Here is a 25785-nt window from a genome sequence, read left to right as displayed (position 1 = left end):
CAGCGCGCGCTGGTCCCGCGCCCGGCGCTGGCGCGTGCCTCCTCGCCGCGCTCGTGCCCCCCCTCAACTCAACTGCTTTCGCTTCGGAGCGACGGCACTTCGGAAAGAAACGCTCGTCTGTGTCTGACTGCAAGGAAAGAGCTGCAATACTCTTCATACACAGCATTCCTACATAAATAAAGGACAGCTGTAATAATTATATGTTGCATATTCATGGCATAGTTGCACATTGGAGTACACTAGCGTCAGCACTGCTGTAACACCGATGGTTGTTATATTGAAATACCGATTTTTTTACTACACACATCTAATGATCATCGCATTTTAGAAGTTATTGTAATGCAGCAGTGTAACATCCCTTCAGAAATGGGGGAGCCTGAATAATTAGAAGTGGAATTATACACCGATCAGCCAAAACATTAAAACCACCTGCCTAAAATTGCACGTAGGTCCCCCTTGTGCCCCCAGACCAGCAAACTAGCTCTGACCCGCCAAGGCATGAACTCCGCAAGACCTCTGATGGTGTCCTGTGGTATCTGGCACCAAGGTGTGAGCAGCAGATCCTTTAAGTCCTGTAATTTGCGAGGTGGGGCCTCTATGGATTGGACTTCGGTTTTACCAGCACTTCCCACAGGTGCTCGATTGGACTGAGATCTCGGGAATTTGGAGGCCAAGTCAACACCTTGAACTCTTTCGTGTTCCTCAGACCATTCCTAAACAATTTTTGCAGCGTGGCAGGGCCAAAGCCATCAGGGAATACCATTGCCATGAAGGGGTGTATGTGATCTGGAACAATCTTTAGGTAGGTGGTACATGTCAAAGTAACATCCACATGAATACTAGGACTCAAGGTTTTCCAGCAGAACATTGCCCAGAATATCGCACTGCCTCCGCTGGCTTGCCTTCTTCCCATAGTGCATCCTGTTGCCATCTCTTCCCCCAGGTAAATGATGTACACGCACCTTTCCGTCCCCATGGTCTAAAAGAAAACGTAATTCATCAGACCAGGCCACCTTCTTCCATGGTCCAGTTCTGATGTTCACGTCCCCATTGTAGGCAATTTTACGGTGGATGGGTCAGCATGAACACTCTGACTGGTCTGCAGCTATGCAGCAAGCTGTGATGCGCTGTGTGTTCTGACACCTTTCTGTCAGGGCCAGCATTAAGGTTTTAAGCAATTTGTGCTACAGTAGCTCTTCTGTGGGATTGGACAAGACGGGCTAGCCTTTGCTCCCCACGTGCATCAGTGAGCCTTGGGTGCCCGTGACCCTGTTGCCGGTTCACCGGTTGATCTTCCTTGGACCACTTTTAGTGGGTACTAACCACTGCATACCAGGAACACCCCACAAGACCTGCCATTTTGGAGATGCTCTGACCCAGTTGTCTAGCCATCAGTTGCTCAGATCCTTACGCTTGCCCATTTTTTCCTGCTTCCAACACATGAAATTCAAGAACCGACTGTTCACTTGCTGCCTAATGTATCCCACCCCTTGACAGGTACCATTGTAATGAGAAAATCAATGTTATTTGTGTCACCAGTCAACCGTTTTAATGTTTTGGCTGATTGGTGTACACTAATACTGGTGGTGGTAGGGGGCAAATTAAGCTTTCTTGAACATTCTGGGGCTCATGCTCCACTTCTTACACCGTCGTCTGAACGATTTACTTGAGATCCAGAATTAAGGCACAATACAGGTGGAAATTTTGTTGGCATCTTATGCATACAGGAGGGTTTAACATTCTCCAGGGTTTGACTCAGGCCATGGGACTGGTGTGGAACTCATGTCAAATGACCTTGGTGGCCTGGTGGGCTCCTGGTGGATGGTCAGGTTCCCTGTGGTCAGTTTGGAGGCCAGTGTGTCCTTGTGACAGCCTGGAGGGCTCTGTGGACTCTACTGCTATGGTGATGGTCCTTCCCGGGTGCTCTTTGGCAGCCCTACTATAGCACTGGATAGATGTGAAACTAGAAAAGTTATAGAATAGCGAATGAATGAATGCATGTGATAGACTGAGGTTGTGTTTTTTTTTTTTTTTTTAATGCAAGTTGAATAAGCTACAATAGGAAGTTCTTCTTCCCCCTCTTCTAATTATTGTAGGACTTGTAGTTATATCCAAAGCCACACAAATAATTATTAAAGATGGGTATTTTATAATGATTCTCAGAAGACTTTTCTGACATTCCAAGTGTCATGATCAAACCAAGGGAAGCTAAATTTATGCAAAACTGCGAAAGGCCCTAAACCACCTTAGTCCTCCTGCAGCTATTTGTGACATTAAACTCTGTCCCATGTCCAGCTGTCTTGGTTTAAAACTGAAACATTTATTATTTTTAAAATGCACAGAAGTAATTGATCTATTGGTTAAATTTGCGTAAGTGTGGGCTTCCCACCCAATCTTTTTTTCTACCAGCAGCAATTCCATTGCAAGTCAGAGTTCACTGCTAAGCCCTTTTACATGTGATTGTGAACAAAATAACTTTGAAAGGGAGTGAAAGCTGTAAATCCTTTGAATCAGTGCAGATTTATCTCAGGAAAGTCGATTATCATTGACCAAATGTTACTGTTTACTTAATCTTTTTGTAGGGGTAGGAGGCCTACCCACCGTCACACTTTCCAAGAGGATTCATGGTGCTACTTTTCACTGAAGGTTTGTGGTCTTCTTAGCAACATCAGCACTATAATCTGTCAGTGCTGTGTTTTAGGACAGGTTCTGCTTCAGAGGAACTGCACAAAAAAAAATCTGGTGATCGCCATCTGTGCACACGCTCTCTACGGGTTCTGACAATCCAGCCTACGTAGCATGTGACCAGTGTTCAGTCGCGTGTTCTTCTCTGTATCTGCCGATCATGTCTGTCTGCTTTTTCGATTTGCTTCAAACACCGCTCCTGACTTGCCGGTGCTCTGGCACTGACATGCACATTTTGGCCCGAAGGAAGGAAGGAAGTTGGAAAGGCAGTCTGCCGATTTCATGAAGCCTTACGACACACAGGTCACACAAAGATACCCTGAGGGTTGCATGGTGGTACAACACGTTATACATTTGTCTAGATTGCCAGCATTCATTTGACTTATGCAAAGTGACTTTTATAAATGTCTAAGCCAGGCATTTTGCAGAAGTGCTACAGCTGTAGATATTTGTAGTTGACTACAGCAAATGACAGTGCCCTAAGGTTTTAAACATGCTACTCGCTAAAGAACAAACATTTATATTCATTGTTTTTTCGTTCATGGAAAATGCGGTGCTTAGAAGCAAGAAAGCAGCGAGCGAGCTCTGTATCACATGGGTTCTTTGAAAGTTTGTTCATGTGGACTTAACATGCAGTTTGGCCGCTGGGACATCATCATACCGGCTCAATACGGAAGCATAAGGAGGGAACAGGATACTATACTGTGTAAGAAACCGAAACCGGCCGCTTCAGGAAAGGAGTGATGTGGTTTGTTCTGCAGTGCCAGTCAGATTCAGTCACTATTTAATTCTTTAAAAATGTTTTCTTTGACCAAAGCTGTGTGTGTGTGTGTTCATGGTAAGTATATATCTACCTACACAAAAACATCGAAGCTGTAGAAGAGGTTTGTGTAATGCTTGTCGACAGAACCTTCTCAGGAGATGTTTGGGGTTCTGTAGGTCTCTGGGATATGTAGGTACTGAACGGACTTACTGTGTTCCAAACTGTTGGGCTGGAAAGTTTGCTGCAGTACGGTACAGAGTTGTGGGGGCAGCCAGAAGACATGGTGAAGGATTGTTAGACTGTGCCCCGTAGGAAAAATTTATCCAACACTGATAATTATTTCTTGAGTTCTGGGGCTTTTGAAGTTGAACAGAACCCATTCCTGTAAATGGCTGAACTCTGGAAAATGCAAATCATGTAATACTGCAGCACCATGTCAAAGCTGAAAAGGAACACACTGCAACATTTATTGCATAAGTTGATAGGTCTCTGCACACTTAAATTTCACACTTTTTTTTTTTTTTTTTTTTTTTTTTTTTTTCCCCTCCTCTCATGGTCTACTTAACGTTCAAGAATTTTCTAATGATACAGTTTTGTAGCCCTAATTAGTTTTCAAAAGGAGACGAGATGAGACATTTGTTGACAGAAAAGCTAATTTATGAATTTCTGAGAAATGGAACAACACCTGCATGAGACACGAGATTCACATGCAGCAATAATTGGCCTGCTATTTGTTTAAATCAAAATCAGATGTAGTTTTCTGATCTCTAGAGTTTTGAGTAGTTTTGTGCAGTAATATTTCCGTTAACTTGTTCCTCTCTATCTGAAGACAGAATCTTCAATCTAAGAAGATTGATGGGGGTTTACTTAAACTTTTTAAAGTATCTTTGATTGATATGATGTTGCCATAAACTGGGTAATATTTTCACTTTTGCCTACCAGGTTTGTAAAGTTCTTTTAAGTGTGTTTTTGGAACTTTATTTTTTTATTTTTTAAATAAATAAAAACAAGACTGTTTGCTTATTGCACTCCCAGGTCTGCTGGAGCTTGTTTCACAGTTTGGTGGCCTTGGTGCTTGTTTAATGCTGTGCTGAGATTTACTGTTCCATGTGTGAGCAGCAGTTACATGGCTTCACAGCAGAAGTGTAAGGAGAAGAGACAAGACACAGTTATCTAAGCACGTTCAGTGTTGTGCATTGTGTTGCTTCCCATTTGTGAAAGCATGTGCTAGGGCACACTCTGTGACAGGGCCGCTGTCGCCACTTGCTGTCACCTCTTTTTCCACAATGGAACAACTGTTTGACTTGTTTGAACTGCATGGCCAGCTGCAAACATAACCAGAGTGTCTTGTGACCACTTTTGGCGAGCATGACATGCTGTCAAATATCCCTCTTGACTTCTGTCAGCCCCAGGGGTGCTTTGTCATTTTGCAAGAGAATTTTGGCTGATTTTTATTACTTTTTTTTGGGGGGGGGTCAACAGGGGTCACAAGCATCATCACATTAGTAGTCAGCAGTCAGTCAGCAGTAACTTCCCCCTCTTTTTTTTTTCCTTTTTTTTTCTCTGTACCACTTAACATGTCTTTTTTTGAAAACGCAGACCTTCATGTAATATCATATATAATGCTAGGTATCCATGAGTCTATGAACTTTGGCTTTGGGTTGACAAAGCAGGAGGGTGCTAGACTTCAGATTGGAGGACGGGTAAGAAATACATCCCATTGTGCCCTTGAACAAAGTGTTATAGCTCTGCCATGGCGAAACAGACCTGGTAGCAGTGCAGTGTGAGTTGGTAATGGCTGGAGGTGTCATGCATTACTCTACAAGGAAAAGGATGAGTTTGTAATAAAGGCTCACACACTATAAATTATTATACAACCACACTGAGCACATTAAACAAAGAAAACTCATTTCTATTGACTACAAATCTGGTGTGTTTCTGTAGTTTTCATTTGGTTGTCTAGTTTTCTGTAAGGAATGCTTCAGAATTGCATTGTTTAAATGAATTTCTGTCTTTGGATCCAAGTTTTGCAATTAAAAAAGAAGGGGGGGGGGGGGGGGGAACATGCCGAGTCTGCGAAATAAATCTGAAAGACAGTTGGCAGGTATTTAGGGCACATGAAAAGCAGTGATGCAAAATTTCAATGCTTTGTGGAGGTATGTCCATCTTCTCTCCTGCAAAGAAATGTCTAATGGTCACATGCCTTCCCCTCTCAAATGTCCTGTTTGTCCTGCGCAGAACATTAACATCTTATTTTTGTTCGCTGTGTTAAATATTAATTCGGATGCCGGGAAGTTCCAAGCAAGCTGAGCCGGATGTTAAAGGTACAGCTGGTTTTGTGCTTTTATTTTTTTTTTTATTTGAGAGAATGGTGGGAGCAGTCAGCGGGGAGTGAGAGTGAGGCACTGCTTTTGAAAGGTTGTGTTGAACGGTACAAATCCTGAAAACATTCCTTACCAGCTGTGTGTTGTTGCACCAACATGTTTCTCACTTTTGTATTTCTGGATGGCCAACTGCCATCAAGACCTGAAACTGCTCTTTTGGGCAAATGAAGGACTCTTAACCTGTCCGATCACTGTGCAGACACACACTCGCACAATAAATACAATAGGTGTTTTATCTGCATGTGTTTGCCCTGAAATAGTCTTCCTTTGTTTTACTTGGTTGTCTGTTTCCTGTTACCAAAGTTCCTCTTGGGTTGAGTATGTCAGTCTATGACAATATTGCTGCTAATTCTAAAATGACACACATAGCCATTTTTTTCTTCTACTTGCTTGCAGTTAACCCACCAGGCTGTTCACAAAATTGTTTTTTTTTTTTTTTTTTTTTTTTTAAGCAAATAATTTGAAAATAAATGTTCATGAGAAGCGCAGCTTGAAACTGCCTATCGGGTGGAATGACAAGGGAGGGGTGAGATAAGGAAGCAGAACACTTTTTTTTTTTTTTTTTTTTTTTTTCTGTGTCGAAAAAAAGGCCTTCCGCCTTCCCTACCATCTCAGCACAAACAAACAAACAGGATAAAACTCTCTTTGGTTGCCACCTCTTATGTGTTAAGTCTTGTCTTGGAGCTTAGATCTTCCACGTAGCTTGCTGGAAGACTGAAAGGGAGTAGAGTAACATGCTTATCTTTGGCTTGAAGGTTACAAACCGTACTTTTGCAAGGAAGAGATATGGCTGTGTTCATCTCCGGTGCTTGGGGCCAGTGTGCATGCAGGTTTTTTTTTTTTTTTTTTTTTTTTTTTGGCTTTAATGGGCTGCTACTAAAGCTTGAAAAGCCAGATTAAATGGCGGTCAGCCGGTTAATTTTATCCATGCAATCAGTTCAGTGCAATGTAAACGTAATACGCGTCAGCCTTCCAAAGCAAGCGTTGACATGTCATTAAGTGCAACCTCTTCACATACCACAAACCACCTGTATCAGCCATCTGCAGTGTTGCTGCTGCTTACCCTGCCCTCTTCTTGTCCAGAAAATGTGCTGACTTTAGAGGCTATTGATGGTGTTCTGGGAGTAGGTCTCCCTCTGCCTTAGCCTGACTCTTAACAGTCAGCAGCGTACATATTATTTAAGTGTTTTTTTCACAATATTTCAATTGGTTTTCCCCTAATGACTGTCCAAAAGAGCTTAACCTAACATCTGACACGTCTACCAGCAGACACGAAGCAATTTATAATTAGAAACGGCAAAAAAGCAATTAACGTATACAGTTTTAAATGTCAATGAGGAAGAAGCCAGAAGGCAATGGAAGAGGGGAAACGATAACTTTGGAGGGCTGTATCACGTACACTTTCATACTTGCATTTGCACAGCTTGTTATGTATCACCTCAGGTGTCTAATTTTAAAGCGAACAACATACGTAGTCCTCCTGAAGGTCCTACAAAGCAATGACAAGGTGTTAGGAATAACTGTCTAATAATATTGCCTCTGAAGGGGAACTTCTACATTCGTGTACCCTAATTTGGAAAGAAGCTGTTGATTTATCTATCTGAAAATACTTTAAAAAAAATATTTGAGTTGTTTAGAAAGACTCGGCCCTTTTTGGAGGGAACTGACACCATCTCGTAGGGGGGGGGGGGGGGGTGTGGTGGCGCAGCGGGTTTGGCCAGGTCCTGCTCTCTGGTGGGCCTGGGGTTTGAGTCCCATTTGGGGTGCCTTGCAACGGACTGGTGTCCCGCCCTGGGTGCATCCCCCTCCAGCCTTGCACCCTGTGTTGCCAGGTTAGGCTCCAGGTTGCCGTGACCCCGCTTGGGACAAGCGGTTTTTTTTGTGTGTGTGTGTGTGTGTGTGTGTGTGTGTGAGTGACACCATATCACTCATTTATCTTCAGTTGCTATTTCCCCCCTGCCTCTGGATAGTACTGATGCAGTGGCTCTTCTGCTGCTTCACAGCTGCTCCCACCCAAAATGTCAAAATCTCATAAAGGCTTAACATTTGCGTGAAGGTTAAGCTGCGCCTGTTTTTCCAGTGCCGCTGTGGTCCACGCTGCCTATCAAAGGACTTCAGAAGAAGAGTCTTTGATCGGATGTGCTCCTCTGGGCCTGGACTCCCACATGGTGCCTTTTGAAAGAGAGGAGGTGTGGTACGTTGTTGACAGCTGGAAAAAAGGAGAGTAGCAGCCTGCCCCAGGCGTTGGTGCTGACGCTGGAGAGCTTCACTCTTTCCAGTCTCACCCTGGCCTGGCCTGCCGCGCTCACGTAGTGCTGGAACGTCTGAGTTCGCAGCACCTCTTTGCCAGCTACCTCCCTCTGAGGCTGAGCTGGGGACTGGCCCCTCACAGACGGGGTGTCCCATCTGCCCCAGTCCCACCGCTTATAGAACGAAATTGCGCACGAGACGCATGCGTTGCTCTCATTCTGAAACGAGTTACTTAGTCTAGCTGTTAAATGGCCGAAGCAAAAGGGGGAAAAGCATTTTTGTTTGACAGTAGCGGTTTGAACCTCACTGCGTTGGCTGTCTGGAAGTGAGAGCGCCTCTGTGTGTGTCTTGTGCAGACTCGTGGTTTGATGGGCCAGTCTTGAGGGTCATCTGCATCTCAGTTCCTTCATACTGTAGGGAACTCTCCTGTTTGGGGTGCATGATAGGCTACTGGGGAGGGACCCGAAGGGACTTGAGCTTGGCGTGGACAGGTGACGTCTGGACTGGGACAGCTGACCGTATGACTTGAGCGGGATTGCGCGGAACCGACAAATGGAGAAGCTGCATTCTTGGAAACTCCTTCGGTACATCTGGTTTCAGCCTCCTACGCAGTCCCTCTTCATAGGGGTAGCAGCCTACAGCAGGATCAGACACCTCTGACTTTCTTTGTCCCTCAAGAAAACCGGTCACATGGAGGCATACCAGCATGTGAAACCATCCTACTGTTCTTATGCCATTTTGTTGTCCCCTGTACTAAAAGTAACAGTTACAAAAGTGAGTAAATCTCCACCGTGAGCTTGCATATGTGTGTCTTATGTATTCAATAATAAACATTCGCTCTTCTGATTTTGTGTGGATACAGTACCACGTTTTTGTAAGTTACATGGACAACTAAACGGTGTCCTGTGTTCTTCAGCCTGTCTTTTTCGATATGAAGCGACTTCTTGCTTACAAAAGACAGTGTTGTTGTTTAAGTGGTTAAGGCTCCTCTCCCATTAGGCCTGTGCTACTGTCACTGTTCCATGTGGAGATCACGTTATCTGTGGCTTCTTGGTTTGTGTCACTTCCTTCCTGAAAGCAGAAAATGACTAAATATAGAGGTCTTTTGGGACAGAGTCCCTTTGGCGGGTGCCGGGATAGGAGTAGGATCAGGTTACACGCTGGTTCCGTTGATTCGGTGAATCTCGCTGGTCAGCGTCTCCGAATCAGGGAGCTGAATCTGTTTTTATTGTCAGTGTTGAAGATATTTTTTCTTACTTGGGCACTCCCATAAGGCTCTGTTTTCGCTAAGCATTCTTGAAGGTGCGCACAATGGAACCTAATTTTTATTTGTTTTTTTTCCTGCTCTCACCTGGCACAGCCTACTGGTGGCTTGACATCAGGCTGACGTGCTGCACTTGTTGCTCGACACCCATGTTGCATGTTGAGTTCCACAGCTGCTCACATGCACTAAGGCCTTGTGTGCATCTGGATGCGTGTTAGTGTTTTCCCTTTAACTCCTCCTCACCGGACCACTGTGTTTTTCGGGGGGTCGGGGGGGGGCTGCACCCTTTGAACACCATCTGTCGCTTCTTGGACTCTTATTCCTTTTGCACTGGATTGGACACGGGATGGGGGTGATGGGGTGTGCAGCTGGTGGATCGGCTGACACCGTCTCGCCAGATGCTGCCCATTCTGGTATCCTTGGCCCATCTTTCTCCAGCCCTACCCTACCCTACCCTCAAAGCTGCACCACAGAGCACCTAGTGTTCCGAAATCGCCGCTCCCAAACACCAGCTGGAGGTCCGGAATCTGCACACCCACTCCCTCCTCAGCAGCTGAATTCCCCATTTGCTTACCGAAAGCCATATTGCTCAGATCATTCTAGAACATTCAACAAGGCCCAGTTGGTGGTGACAGTTGAGGAGGGCAAACACTTGTTGCAAGACATTTCTCATTTTCCTTTTTTACTCTCCAGCTCTGTTGTTTACCTATGAATTGCTGTGTGTGTGTGTGTGTGATCTTATGGATGGACCAGGCCATCTGCCTCCGTGTGACCCTTGCCAGCACACGTGGGGCCATTCCAAGAGTGGAGCCTCTTCCCAGCATCTCGCCTTTTCATCCCAGATGGAAAGCGCTGGGACAATCTGGAGAGCTTGGCACAGCCACCTGCCAGTGTTTTGACGGTGGCTTTTTCGAGTGGTCAGAAAGTAAATCGGATCCGATGGGCTTTTAATTAAGGACCTCATCTACATTGGCTCTGGTGGCTGCCTAATGATGACATAATGACACTCAGCTGGATTGCATGAATCTGTCTTGTTGTGACATTTATGTGATGTCTCAACTACGGTTTGGTGAATGTTTTTTCTTCAGGAACCGCACTTGTAATGACTATATAAGTATAGTACTTAATTCGTGCGGTAAATACCCTGTTATGCTATACTGTATATCATTTTGTTTATCATCACCAACTGCTTGTCCAGTTGTGATGGTCCAGAGCCTTACCCCGAAGCACAGGGTGGGAAGTGATACCCTGGACTGGGAACCAGTCCATCGCAGGGCAGTGAAACGCTCAATTTCCCACGGCATGTGTGCAAAATTTAAACCCAAACGAATATGGAGAGAACACGCAGACTCCACACAGACCGAGATGAATATGAACCCATATATTTATTTTTCTTATGTACAAGAACTTAAGCTCATTTTCCATCTGTCTTGATGACATGATGTAGCTGTATTTCTATAATCCTTGTTCCCTTGTAATGCCTTGATGTGATGTTTGTGTGGGCTGAAGTCTTCTTTGATAAACAGATGGTCATTTACATGTTTCTTAATATATAAAGAGAAGATTTCCTGTAGGTAGGACTTGTACATAAAGCCTGCTGTTAAAGGACTTCTCCACTAGTTAACTCATGTGAAGATCAGAGGGTTCTGCAACCAGGGGAATATTAGGACTTTGCACAGGCGAGGCAAGCAGTAGGATCCCAGCGCTGGACACTAAAGCGCATCTGTGTGGACAGTGCATGTGCCAGGGCGGGTATCTCTTGATCATGCTAGATCTTAACAGAATTGAAAGGTCAAAGCGATCTTGGCAGGGTCAGGTGTCACAACTTGACGAAAGCGGGTGCGGGTCTGAGCGAGTTGCTCCCGCGAATGCCAACGTGCCACCGGTCGTTACCAGACAACGAGGGCGTGCGATGACCCTCGCCTCATGTCGCTGTCTGCCTCGCTGTTTCAGGGCCATTCCCTCTGATTGCAGCCAGGGACACATTCATGCCATGTTACCCTTGAGAAGCGATAAAGCTGATTACCCTACCGTACGGCAATCTTGCCTGTTTCACCTGAGAGCCAGACAGCCATTTTTTATAGCTCTATAGAGAGAGAGAGAGAGACACACACACACACACACACACACACACACACACACACACAGTCTGAAACTGCTTGTCTCAAGTGGGGTCGCGGTGAACCGGAGCCTAACCCGGCAACACAGGGCACAAGGCTGCTGGGGGAGGGGACACACCCAGGACGGGACGCCAGTCTGTCGCAAGGCACCCCAAGCAGGACTTGAACCCCAGACCCACCAGAGAGCAGGACCCGGTCAAACCTGTTGCACCACCGCATCCCCCCTACTCTATAGACATAAAAATATAATTTTATTTCTTGAGTCACAGGGACGCTGGCAATTTGTGCATTTTTTACCAGTCCACTTGCAAAGCCTGCTATTTAAAAGTTAGAGAATTTTTTTCAGTTGGGTCGCAGCTCTGAGAAACATGACTGAAAGGCCAGCCATAAGCTCAAGTCTCCTCATGTAAAGCCAGTTGACATGGTGGAAAAGTTAGAGGGTTGTCTTGTCTTTTTTTTTTTTTTTTTTTTTTTGAGATGCTGATAGATAATTCTTTGGCCACAGTGGAGGTTTTATGAAGCCATGTTTGCTTTGTGAGCGGTGGCGAATAAGCCGTTTAGCAGACAGTCGTATCCTGCGGTGACAGTAATAAGTGTCTCCTTTTTGAAATCTGGAGCTCTCCTAGTTGCCTGATAAGCAGTTTTTCTGCAAAAGTATCAGTTGACATCTTGGTCAAGCTGTCACTCAGAACAGGGGGATTTCATGAAATCCTCAGCTGCTTTTACGGGCGCTGCACAGTACGCAGTGCTGCATGAAAGTATGTGAAGCCCCCGTGTCCCTTAGTTTTACCACAAAATGGTTATTTAATGAGAAGCAGGCTGGCGTGTTACCAATTCCATTTGTTGCTTTAGAGGAAATCATGCATGTAGTAGAAACACAGAACTGATGCAGGTGCAAAAATAAGTGAACCTCAAGTTGCATTGGTTAAACCAAGTAGGTAAATCAAATCGGGTATGTATATTATATGTTCATGTATTCATTTTATATGTTTAAGATTTACATTTTATAAGTCAAAATTATAAAAGAATAATGAGCATCCCTATAGGGTTCACATACTTTCAAGCAGCACTGTAGATGTCTTGCATGTTGTTGGGCAGTAGGCTTAATTCGGTTGCCATCGCATGAACGTAGTTTGACACTTTGCCACCAAGTCCAGAACGCCATAGTTTTTTTTCATCCTTATATGTGTTGGAAATTGTGTAATACTGTTGTTTAGCAAGATGACGGTACATGTTTGTCTTGCAAAATACCTTGAACATAGAAGTGAAAATGTTATCTACAAAGGGTGCCTAAGCTGCTGATTGAGATGGCAGGAAAGAATGCTGTTGGGCAGCAGTTTGAGGTATGTTAATGTTCGCACCTGATCGGCAGGACAAATCCAGGTTAGATGCTGCAAGTGTACATGTGATGCTTTTCAGTTTGCATTGCAACCTGGAGCTTACACATCACTGCCAAAGTGAAGCAGCGCAATGTCTGTATACATGCAGTAGTCGAACAAGATTTTTATTTTTTTTCCCCCCACTCACCAATATTTACTGGCTTTGTGTAGTTGGCATCATAGTTTAACTGTGTCCTTTTGATCATACGGTCTTGTGTCCAAGGGGGGGACTTATCACCTGTGATCACTGACATATTGAAAGGGTAACTATTTATTAACAAACAGGATGAGGTAAAGAGCTAAGATGGGTCCTAAAGGGCCTGGGGGTCTGGGGTGCGAGCAGGGTTTGAATAAGCAGCCGATGCACAGAAACCACAACCAAACTGAAAGTGACATTTGATTACTAGGTAGGGTTCAGCCAAGTTCTGTAGCAACAGAATATGAAGGAAAACACTGTTTATCTTTTTAGGAATGCCCTTTTAATGTAAACAGTAGCCATAAGTCAGCTGTTTGATGCCGGAATTTTTTCTGTCCACATGTTGACCTCGGGAGGTCACAGAAAACCATGTTGGACCGAGATGTGAGATGCCAACGCTGTGATTCTGAGAGCTGATGTGTACATAATCTGTGTAAAATAACAAGGCAGAAGTAGCCTGAGAAGTCAATTTTTGTCATTTTTCAAGCTACTTCAAAGCTCTTTCCTGGTTTTTTTAATCATAGTTTGTCACTGACTGGTGACCTTGACTTCTAGGACATTTTGCAGTAATGGTGTGTATATAATCCAAGTAGTGCCAGGTATGATCTGTCATTATGCTATTAGTCTCGGGACTGCAGGTGATTCTGTCAAAGGCTTATATTAAAGTTTAAGAAAGAGAAATGTGACAATGTCGCTTTTTTGGGATGAATTTAATTCAGTGGTAAAAGCTGAATGATTGTATTGCAACTTGAGTGTATCGTCATAGCTGTAATGTAAAGGCCAACAGAAGTGAAACTTTGTGATGCTCTGATGTTCAGAGCATTGCCCTTTTCCAGTTACTGGTTTCAGGGTTTTATTGAACGATTACTAACTAGCCGCATTCTGACACAATTGGTATAGAATTATCAGCAAATTTCTCAGCAGGGGGGCAAAAAAACACCCCCACAGAGACAGAGAGTGCAAGTTAGGCAAAAGAGCCATTAAAAGTAACTACTGAAATGATTTTTTTTTTTTTTTTTTTTTTTTAATTGACGGGACGTTTCTCCCCGGTTTTGAAACGTTTCTGGGGTAGCCCCATGCTGATGAGGACAGATGCGGTCGTCCTGTAGCATACAAACGAATACAGTAAACAAGTACAGATAAAAGTAAACATGTACAATTGGAGTGTTAAACTCTACTATTGACCCAAATGAGTCCCTTGAACTTGTAAGTACACATGTGTATCATGTGTATATATGATTGTATTTACTTTTAAAAGGTGCCAAAAAAATTAGTTTTTTGTTTAATGGCCTTGCCAAGTTATGGCCCAAGAGTGCTTAATGTAGGATAGTGCATAAAATGAAGAGTGACATGAAAGAATTTATTAAAACAGATAATGTAAATATATAAACTAATTCGTTGGGCCAAACTATAGGTTGGGGCTCTGTTGCACAGTTTGAACTTTACTTTTAAGGGAACTCATTCCAGCAATGAAATTGCAGAATTGCAGTGGTATCTGGAATGAAGAAACAGGGTGGCATCATAGGTGGATTAGTCATGCATTGTTTTTTTTTGTTTTTTAAATTAACAAAAAAAAAAAAATTCCGAACTTCTTGTATGCGGTGACCAAGTGATCTTTAATCTCTTTAATTTTAATGATGGTTGAGTCACACTTCGCTCAGTTTTCCTAAGCATAACCCCTTAATATTTTTTTCCGTATTTCAAAAGATAAATTAAGACAGGTCCTTGTGCAATTTGCTGCCGAAATGGCATCATGTTGTTGTAATATGACTTCATTTTTCTTAATCAAGTCTGCCATACAAAAACAGGAATAACATGCAAATGAGCTTTTTTTTTTTTTTTAATCAAGCTCATTTTTTCCTCCACATATGGCTCTCTGGATGTTTGATCTTTTTGACTCAGGACTTGTTAGGTGCGCTAAATATATCATGCTATCCTTCAGTGGTGTGTCAAAGACTGCACATTTTTGTTCTGCTTTATTCCTTCCCTTCTTTTTATAACCACAGGAAACATAACTCTGGATTACCAGAAATAATGAACTGACTCATGAAGTATGAGAACTTATGGTATGAGCTAAAGCTGTATAAAAATGGGGTTTGTTGCCAGTGACAGCTTTTGTATTTTTATTTAACATTCTCTTGGAGAATTAATTTTCACTAACCTTGGTGTGCTAAATGCAATACAATATATAATGTGACTGAAAGCCTTCTCATTGACTGGCAAGAGTGTTTTGAGGGTAATGAAAAAATGTGTGAAGGGGCCTGTTGAAAGTAGGCAAAGGAAATCAAGAATTTTTCAAGGCAGATGCCCATGAATGGCTCATGATAACCTGTTGTGTTCATTGAGGAGCAGCGGAGGGGCACCAATGTCCTTGGCTTTATCTGATTTGGTACCTCCAGCATTTTTGAACTCTTCCAGGTCTTTTGCCCAGCAAGGGTGGACAACCAGTTGACCCAGAGCCCCTGGAGGTATTTTCTTGACAGGATTTATGAGTTTTGTTTCTTGTTCTCGGTTGCCTTCTGGCTTTTTCCATACTTGTATTCACCTGTGTATAACCAGCGCTAATTGTTGTCTTTCTGCACTGTGTGTATTATTCTGAGTGCCCAGAGGCCACCTGTTGGGTAGGGTGCTTTGCCAAAATATTGTGTTTTATTGAGAATTGTTTGGATACTTAAGAGTTGCTGACTTAAACTAGTGTAGAACATAGACTGATTAATGAAATAATGTATTATTCAAAACTGAAGGAGTATAGCAAATATCTGTTAAGTATAACCATGTTAAGTGAAGTGTGGGTTTTTTTGTTCTGTTTTGTCCAAGGTTATGGGTATTCTGCAACTAACGAATATTATTGCGAATCCTCAGCTTAGCTTAAGCAAGACATTAGCTGAAGGGTATTTCAACAATATCAAAAATAGCTAATCACATGGTCACTTTAAATGAAACCAGCATATACAAAGCCAGCAGGGCAGAAGATGTCTACAATAAAATGTTTGTAGGCCTCTTAGGGCAGATTTTTATTTTCTTTTTAAAGTCTGTCATTGATTGAACATCCTTTGGAGTAACTCCTTCATTACTGGAAGGCTAAGGACAGTTAAATATTTAACCTACATTTATAAATTTAATTCAAATTTAGTTAAAATAGCAATGCTTGGATAATTTAAAAGAAAAATAAACATTTTTGCAAAAATTTTAATTACAGCTAATACTTATGTATCTAATTTGGTTGAACATAAAAAAAAAAAAGTAGCTCATTTGCAGCTAATATGTTTGTGAAATTTTAAGTATTCTGTGCATTCAATTTACAGTTCAATCAGATATGATAAATTAAATCTTTAGTAGCAAAAACCAGCATACAAATCGCAAGAAGCAATCCCAGGGATCCTCTTATAACATGATCAAACATATTTTAGTCTTGAATCCAGGTTCTTAAACCTTGGGTTACCTTGATTATGCAGAATGGTCTGTTTCAATACTATAGCTTGTACTTAATGGCTTCAGACAACTAGTGACTTATAGTGGTATGATAACGTGTCATATTTATAAAAAAAAAAAAAAAAAAAAAAAGTAGTAATAGTGGTTGGGGGTGGTCTTGGAGTATAACATAGTAACTGCCTCTTAAGAACATGCCCCTGAGGATCCCATCCTTGCCCCCCCTCATTGTATAAAGGGTTGGATTCCGGAATTAAATCAGAGCAGACATTTGGAAGTATGAGACCAGTTTTGTGAAGGTGGGAATGTCTCGTGCTTGATGGCAGATGTGATTCAGCACCAAATTTAATTTTCCACATTGAAGTGAGAGAAAAGAAAAAAAAAAAAATTTCCACTAAAAACAGAAACCACCCTGAAATAGAAGTGTGGGTCCTTAACACAGCACGGGAGTGTGGTGAGCACACATAACTGTACTTCAGAAATCATTAGACGAATTCCGTACATCTAGTAGCGTAGCTTGATCTGCTTTTCGAGAAATGACTACTGCTCACCACATCATTTGAGCTCTAGAAAATAAACACAAATTTAGAAAAGCATCAAATACTTTGTATTACCTTTGTATTGGTGTTATATTGTTGGGCGGCATGCTGGTGCAGCAGGCAATACCGGTACAGCACAGCACTACATGTGGTAGATGCGAGTTTGAATTTGGCTCAGTCTGCGCAGAATTTACACATTATCCTTCTGTTAGCATGGGTTTTTTTTCTGGTTTCCTCCAGCAGTCCAAAGACTTGTTTCAGGTGAATCTGTGACTTTAAGTTGCCTATGCAATCTGTATGTGTGAGTAAATGTTTGTGTGTATCATGATGGACTGTTGTTCCATCCAAGGTAAACCCTCTCTTGCTTCATATGCTTGTGGAATAGGCTCTGGGCCATGATGTACAAGGACCATTTCACAATGAAGCTGCTAGAGTCTGAGCCGCACCTAAAAATGTGTCCAGTTTTAAGCTCGGCAGAAGGGTTGCCAGTACATGACAAGCCACTTCAGTATTAAGATCCATACCAGATCCCCGGGTTATACGTTAGCAGATGCTTTTCTCCAAAGCGACTTAAAATGTTAAGATACAATTATTTAACTGTTTATATAGCTGGGTAATTTTACTGGAGCAATTCAGGGACAGTGCCTTGCTCAAAGATGTTACAGCAGTAGATGAGAGTTGAACCAGCAACTCTCTCAAAGCTGCATCTCTAACCACTATGCCACCAGCTGTCCTGCACGATGGTACAGAATGGTACATTAAAGCAATGGAAAAGCTACAGTTTAATAAAACTTATGAGTAATTATTTTGTGAAGACAAATCCTAGTACAGGACTCTAAGGCCTATGATGCACCAAGCAAGTTAAGTTGGAGCAATCCAGCATGTGTTCCGTCCCCCTTGGTCTGGGCACGGGTTACTTTTAACCCAACGTTTTTAAAGTGCATAAATAAACGTATTAAGTGAAGTTCTTGTTTTCAAGAAGGTGGAGATTGCAAGCTTCTAGAAGTGCACTGGACCATATGATTCAGCAAGTCAATGATGCCATAAAGGCAAGAATGGAAACACTAAAGTGATCCTTTAGTCAGAGAGCTGGTGCAGTAGAGAGCTGGAAGGTTTGATTTACTGTTCTCGTTGGACATCTGGTAGTGTACTGCTTGAAGTCACTGCCTTTGGACTGGAAGGTTGCAGGTTTGAATCCCCCCCCTCCTTCAGCTGTGGTTCTCTTGAGCAAGGTACTCATCCTAAATTGCTCCAGTAAAATTACTTGGGTTTATAAATGGGTTAATAACTGTAAGTAGCTCAACATTGTCACTTCGGAGGAAAGTGTCCGCTAAATGAATACGTGTAAATGTTGCCGCCCAGAGCAAAGCTGCTCTCTTGGGAAAACGCTGGTTGCTCAGAACCCGGTGATGCTACAGGAGGCGTGTGGTGTGCTCGGCCCATGAAGCATGAAGTTTTTCTTGAGCGGCGAACTGCTGGTGCACAAGAACTGGGGTGCTGCGCTCTGTAGCATATGGAGCCGGGTCAGTGGAAGGCACCGCGGGGGGTTGTTGGGAAGGAGGTGTTCCGAGTTGACGTCTCCAATTGGCTCGCCAGGGATTTCCTGGCTTTGCGTTCTGCGGCAGTAGCGGTCACTGCCGGGTTCGTAAACAGGAAATGTCAGGATGCGAGCAGCTGGAGTCTTCAGACCACCTCCCCCCAAAAAATTAAGGGGGTCTTGGTGGGGGTGGGGGGGGGTTACAGGGGCTGCAGTGGCAGGTCAGAGATTCAAGCTCACTTCTGTGTGGCCTCGGAGGTTAGGGTGCGGTTGTGTACGAAGGGCCACCCAAGGCAGTTTACAGCGACCTGTTTCCTTTCGCTGTGGTCAGTCATGGGCCGCCTCCTACTGCGAAGCAGCCCAAAAGACCACCTTCTCCCCTTTAATCTGAGGCTCCTTTAAGAGTGTTTACAAAATCTGGAAGCCATTTCCTCTTTCGCCGTTTTCCCTTCCGTGCCTGGGTCAGGCAGTCCGCAGCATCCCCGGTGGGCGTTCCACGTCCGCATTGACGCCATGTCAGAAGATACCGTGCCATCGCTGTCTTCTGAGCGGGGCCATCGGAGCGACGTGCCGTTCTGGCCAGTGTTGTCAGTTTGTGGAGCAACGGTCCGTCGCATTTCTCCATCGGCAGCGATGGGGGGAGGATCAAAGTCTTGTTGGTCCAAAGGTCTCAGGGCTGATGCCAGTTATAGAAACAGCTGTGAATGAAGGGATCAGAGAGATGGCAATACGTGAGCTCTCATTTAATAACATCTAAACCTCTATAAGTAACTATAATGTCAGTAACACTGCTCTGAAAATCAGGTTTAATTTGCAATATAGCCTGTACAGTTGTGGGGGGGGATAGTTGATGCCCACTCCAGTTCCGTGAACAATTTGTTGCTTTGCCACCAAATTTAGTGATGGAATCGCCTCCCCCTCCTTTCTCCTCTTCATCGCTGTTGCATTATAGTCGAGCCCATGCGCTTCGCACCGCTGTGACCCCTGTGTCACCGCGAGTTGCTCCATCGCCTTTCCGTGTGTCCACCTCCACGCAGACATTTCGTCAGCGCCCAGCCTGTGTGGCTGATGTTTCGTGGGAGATTATGTGGCAAATGGCTTCAAATGATCTAAGGCACTGGAGTACGGAGCTCAGCGCGTCTGCATTCTGAGAGAGAGAGAGAGAGAGAGAGAGAGATCTATCTTTGGATTTTGCGTTGACTCAACCATCAAATAACAAAGTTTTTTTTTTTTTTTTTTTTTTTTTTTTTTTTTTTTGCGCAGTTATTTTAGTTAATTTAGACATTTTAATTCATACCGTCTTCGAGGGGAATTTCCCTCAAAAATGTCCCCACAGAGTAAGCGAAAAAGTGCTCGACAGTGGTTGAGGGCCCGTACAAACATTCGCAAAAAATGTGGAAAGCGCGCGCACGCACGCTTCTGGGTACGGGAATTAAAATTTATAAACGAATCAGGAAGTTTATGGACCCAAGGTCAGCGAGGGCCCCTCAGGTACTTCCAGTGACTGCTGGGGGGGGCAGGGGCCACATGGGAAGTGGGTTGGGGGAGGGGGGCGAGAGAGGACCAGATGTGGAGGATACGGGGGGGTGCCGCAGGACCCTTGACTTGTGGGAGTGGACCTCTTTTAGCAAAAGAACCAACGTGGGCCCTTGATCGCAGTCGTCCGGCTGAAGAGGTCGCGAATCGAAGCCTTCCCGGCTTCGGCGTGTGGGCGGCAGGGCGGGGTCCACCGTCATTGCTTTTGTTTGGATTGTTTCTCTGCGTGTTGCGCTATCGAGCCGACCCCTTCCTCCTCTACAAAGTTACTTGTGAAGTACTCTTCGCCCAGATAAGAGGTTTCTCAGAAGGGCTTCTGGAAGCCCTCATTCCCTTAACACACAAATGTTATGTGTGTACGCTGTACTTGCGTCAGACAACGCACGTACCGTAGTCGCATTTCTGGGTTTATATGCCCGTATTTCTGATTATATGCTGTGTATCGATGTGCTTGCGTCGTGTTCAAGTTTGTAACTATTTTGGCATGTCTGCACGCGTGCGCGAACGCGCACGCTATATATTTAAACAGTTTGCTGGCGCGTGCCTGTATCTGTCGCGCGCGTGTATTTGCGTGCCGTTGTGCGGTGCGTGCGTGTGGCTGCGTGCAGCATGTGTACATGTGTGCGGTTGTGCATGTCGTGTGCATGCGTGTGTGGCGTCGTGGGCGGCAGAGAAACCGCCGGGCTCATATAGAGGCCCTTTTGTTCGTCTTCCTGTCTCGATGAGAAGCTCTCCGGGAGTTGTCGGCAGGGAAACTCTCTTCCCCCCTCCACGGCGGCGTGGGCGCTACCGCCGAGACGCCATTTGTCGAGCCTCTGTTTGTTTTCGCTTGGCGTCAATGGAAAGAATCGTAAGGTTTTGAGAACATCAAGCTATTTGGGAGGAAGCGACGATAATCTCACCTGCACAGATGCCCCGCAAGGATCGGAGGCGCTTATCTCTTTGTGCACGCAGTGGGTACAGTTGCGAGTTTCGCTTGAGAAGTCACGGAGCTCTCGGGGTCGCGTGCGGCTTTGAACTTCAGCGGTCATCGTTTACCCCTTGGCTGCGCGCGGAAGGCGACGCGGACGTTTCGCACAAGAGCGCGGATTAGCTTTCCGACTGCTGATGTGTGGGAGTTGGCCGGAGGACGGGACCCTACGAAAGGGGGTATTGGGATTTAAGGGGTGTGAGGTTGAAATCCGCACCCGTGTGCCCTTATTGTGCTTGGCAAAGAGGGGAAAACATTACCGACGCTTGTTTTTGATGCAATCAAAACTAGCCGCAATGTGCTGTTTTGTTTCCGTGATCAGCTGCAACACTTTTTTTTTTTTTTTTTTCTCTCCCCTCACCTCTTCATTTTCAAACACCTGTCCAAAAATGACCGCCTTCTGTACGTCTGTAGAAATATGAGCGGCAGACTGTTTTCACACGGAAATCCAGCTGAATCGAACAACGTCGCATTCACTGAAATCCAGGTCGCGCGGAGCTGGGAAGTGTCAGGAGCTGCTGACACGAACAAGAGGTCAACGGTCACATACTTCACCTGCATCGCTGGGGTCTGGGAACATGCAGTTCTCATGGCCTTGCAGTAGATATTTGTCTCAGATTTTAGCACGCTGACGCTACTCATCCCGGATACAGCTGGTGGTTTTTTTTTCCCTCCTTTTTTGCCTAGAATTTGGATTCCTGCTCTTAGAAACGCGTAGTCCAATCTGTTAATTTTCCAATTCAGTGGCTGTACAAAACAACAATACCGTTTCTTTTCGGAGAAGAAAGACTGAAAATGCGTTCAGACAGTCTCATCTCTGCCTGACACATGGTGGTCACCTTGGCTGCCTCTCTCTGACAGTTTAGGGGAAGTGAGTGTGCGGCGTCCCATGATTCACTCTGCCAGTCACAAACAAAATGCTTTATAAACATTTTCCAGACACCTACTTCGTGCGCGTTAAGCTAAAGCGCTTCCTGGACCCGCCCAACAAACGCTAGTCACCGGGTGTGTGGGATGGCGAATGTTGGAGACTGACTGCGCGGTCTGTTTGGAGCCCCGTGAAGGGCTTTCCCATCATACTCGGTCATCTGCTGGTACCGCCGGCCTGGGGGATTCCTCTGAGCGGCAAGCCCTTGGTGAAGTGCGATTAAAAATAGATCACAAAACCGTGAATTTCTCAGTGCCTTGCTGCAGTTGTGCGCCGCCCCGGAGCCGGCCGTTTCGTCACCTAACGCGAAGCCAAAACAGTGAGTCACGCTCGAGGTGCAACCCGAGAGGTTCGAGAAGCATTAGTTGAGGCAAAGGTCTTTTTGTACGCAAAGACTCGCTTTGGATTAAACCGTAGGCCACGGCTGACTGCGTTTAGGCTCGGGTACCAAAAAATAAAATTCCTACTTTGGTAATATCTGTGCATCGCTCTAATTTCTGGAGTTCGGTTTTTCAAGGAGGCCTACTGTGACGATGCATAATGGTAATGGAGTTCACTCTTACTCAAGCGTCCGTGTTAAATACGATTCTTTCAGCGTAATGGCGCCCAATCGTGGTGCGAGTGGTACACCCGAGGTCAAGACATACTGCCTCCAATGTACCATGGCTCGATGGCGGTCTGATAGCAATATCCTTATGTTTTGCAAGTCATCGGTTTTATTTAAGTTGGTGACGACTGATGCCGCGTAGCAGAAGGGGGCCTTTAGTTCTGCCAGGCTCGCAGTAGAAGTTTCGGTCGCGGTTGCGATTGTGTGCTTGTTATACTCAGGCCTCCTTTTGTGGCCATATATAATTAGGCCTTCACTTCTCCTGGCTATTCTTGGTTTACTACCCATGTCGTCTAGGACCATGGTGTCGCACTGTGTGCGTGCGTGCGTCCGGGTATGCATGAGCTGGGGAATGTGTAGCTTCATGCGAAAGAGGTTCTACGTAAGGCCCCTGCACGCTCAGAGGTTCCTCTTCGGGTTTGGTTTTCCTGCCCGTAATACAGCATGTAATGTCTCTGTTGTGACCAAAGAGCACTGAAGCGATGACAGAAACGTCTCCTGCTTCTGCGCCAGACCCTTGGTCACATGTTGCGAACTGCAAACCATTTTTTTTTTTTTTTTTTTTCTCTCTCTCTCTCTCTCTCCTTTTTTCTTCTGCTACTTCTAAACATAAACTTTATCTGGGCATCGTAAAAAAAAAATTCTCTCCAACACCTCCACACTTGGAACGCCTTTCAGAACCATGAATTTGCGTATGCTGACTCTTCTTGCATTCAGGCTTTGTGGTAAAACTGTTCTGGTAGGTTTTTCGAAGCAGTTTTTAATGCTTTTTCTCTTTAAACTGTAGCTGTACTTTAACGTGGGACATTTTTTTGTCCCAATTCGGTCCAGTCCCGGTGCTTCGTAACTGTGGGAATGCAGTTGGAGAGGAGCTCCGTTAAAACGCCAAGTGAGGCTGAACCGCTACCGTTACTGCAAACGAAGACGGTGCAACTTTCTTGACTTCCAGAGCACAACGGAGGCGCCGGGCACTCGTCTGAAGCCGTTGTAACCGCCTGCGGTGTTGTCACAGGCTTGGCGAGATCTGCAAATGCTTGTGAATAATGCATACTGGTGAGGCTTTGGGCCTTTTTCTACACTCTGTCTCGCTGTAGCTTCGGTCTCAGGAGGAGCGGCCTACTTCTCAGGAACCGAGAACCCCCCCCTCCCACATCAGCCACGAGTAGGACTGTCTAATGCAATGGGTGGAGACCGATGAAGAGAAGGGGCTTCGGTCCAGCTCTGACTAAGCTGCTCTGGGCAATGGGGGAGGTGGTGTGGCAGGAGCAGAATGACACATTCGTCACACAGTAACGCAGTCCCTGGTCTCAAGCCAGTTTGATTTTGCGCAAGCCATGTGACGTAGAGCCTGCACGTCGGACCTCTCTGCTCCCTGTGATGTGAACGAACGTGGATATTGGTGCTTACGTTTACATTTATTCGTTTAACTGACGCTTTTCTCCAAAGCGACCAACAATGTTAATGGTTACAATTATTTACCCATTTATACAGCTGGGTAATTTTACTGGAGCAATTTCAGGGTAAGTACCTTGCTTATAAGTCGACAACTGGTAGCATAATGGTTGGAGCTGCTGCCTTTGGGCCCAGTGGCAGCAGGTTCAAATCTCACCTCCGGCTCCAGTATCCTTGAACAAGGTACTTGCCCTAAATTGCTCCAGCAAAAATTACCCAGCTGTTATAAATGGGTAGATAATTGTAAAGTAGCTTACTATTGTATGTTGCTTTGGAAAAAAAGCATCAGCTAAATGAATATATAAAGACTCAAGGGTAGTACAGCCAGAGGTGGGGGACTGAACATGTGACCTTTGGCTCCAAAGGTAGCACCTTTAACCACTACGCCATCAGCTGTCCCCCCACAGCTTCAACCTGTCAGGTTGGTAGATGAGATCCATCCTCTTCCAGAAGGCAAATGAAGTACCTATATAATTGCATTTATTGCTGATCCTTCAAAAAGGTATTGAAGTAAAAAAGGACCCAATATCTGACAAGTATAGAGTTGCTGTTACCGAAGGGAGTTTTTGCAAACGCTTCACACTCTGCAGAGGTGCTGAATGTTGTCACCTCCAATGCTGAGCCTGCCAGCTAGCGGTTCGTGTCTCCGCTAACCAGAGCCTGTGAGCTTCTATGAATTGTTATTCTCGCCTGTACCCGGAGCCCTCGTGCTCTTCCATGAGTGAAACGAGAGCTACCCTGTCCCGGAGAAAATGAGCTCTGCCTGGTGTCGTCAACATAATAGTCCCATCAGCCTCTGTCATGTGACATCACCTAGGGGCCGATGGGATGTTGCGTTTCCACTCAATGCCTTAAAGCCAGCAGCAGGACAACTCTGGGTTGTCACCCATGGGGACACTTGCTCCTACATGCCTCTCTTCCAATTGTGTTAAATCCCTAAGTGACTGAGAGCAGATCAAATTTCCACGGTGCCTTAACAGGCTATTTCCATAATTCATTTGCATCTGCATTTTTTTTTTTTTTTTTTGTTTCGCGTGGCACAGGGTCCTCAGAGCCTGTTCGGTGTGCCCAGCTGTGCGAATGCTTCGAGCAGAGGTGTGTGCTGAGCAGCTCCATGATGAGCAAGTGAGGGAACCAGCCTTGTGGTCGGGATGCTGCTTTCATAATCCTGGCAGCGATGGTTCGCTTGAGTGAATTCGGTCAACATTTGCTTGCATGCATTGGGAAGAGTGCGCTTTTCTAAGGACTTCTGAGTGTGAGAGGTGTCTTCGGACCCTCCTCAGCCGCTGTAATGCGTATGCTGAGAACGTCTCTCCACTGGTGAATAATGTCAACTGTTTAATTCTGAGCATGAGAAACAAATGCGAATGTCACTTTTTTTCCTCCCCCCCTTTTCTAAGAAGTATACTGTGTGAATCAGAGCACAGTGGCTTGGTGATTGGCCCACGAGCAAGGTAAAATCTGCTTGTAATTAAAAGCTTTTATAAAAGGAAAGAAATTAAAATCCAAGAACTCATTATGGATAATTGCCCCATTTCCACATCTAAAAACGCCTCCAGACTGACATTTTTCTTTTTCTTTTTTTTGGGGGGGGGGGGGATGATTAACTTGAACATATCTACGTGCAGTAAGAAGAGTAATGCCGTGTCTGAATTTTTCTTTATTTTTTCCTGTGCTGCAGTACGGGCAAAAATTTTATTCTTATAAATCGGCTCTTATGTTTCAGTGCATTCACAGATTTAATAA

General features: G+C 44.7%; 1 protein-coding gene across 1 annotated transcript in view; it reads left to right on the top strand.

Annotated features, from left to right (window-relative positions):
• The window catches only part of LOC108936224 (ubiquitin-associated and SH3 domain-containing protein B-like), a 40769-nt gene that overhangs the window by 1067 nt on the left and 13917 nt on the right, over window positions 1–25785 (top strand). The window lies entirely within an intron of this gene.

This window comes from Scleropages formosus, chromosome 4, assembly GCF_900964775.1.
Source record: "Scleropages formosus chromosome 4, fSclFor1.1, whole genome shotgun sequence".
NCBI classification, from domain to species: Eukaryota; Metazoa; Chordata; class Actinopteri; order Osteoglossiformes; family Osteoglossidae; genus Scleropages; species Scleropages formosus.
Note: the sequence above shows the minus strand (reverse complement) of the source record. Positions and strands in the feature narration are given on the sequence as shown.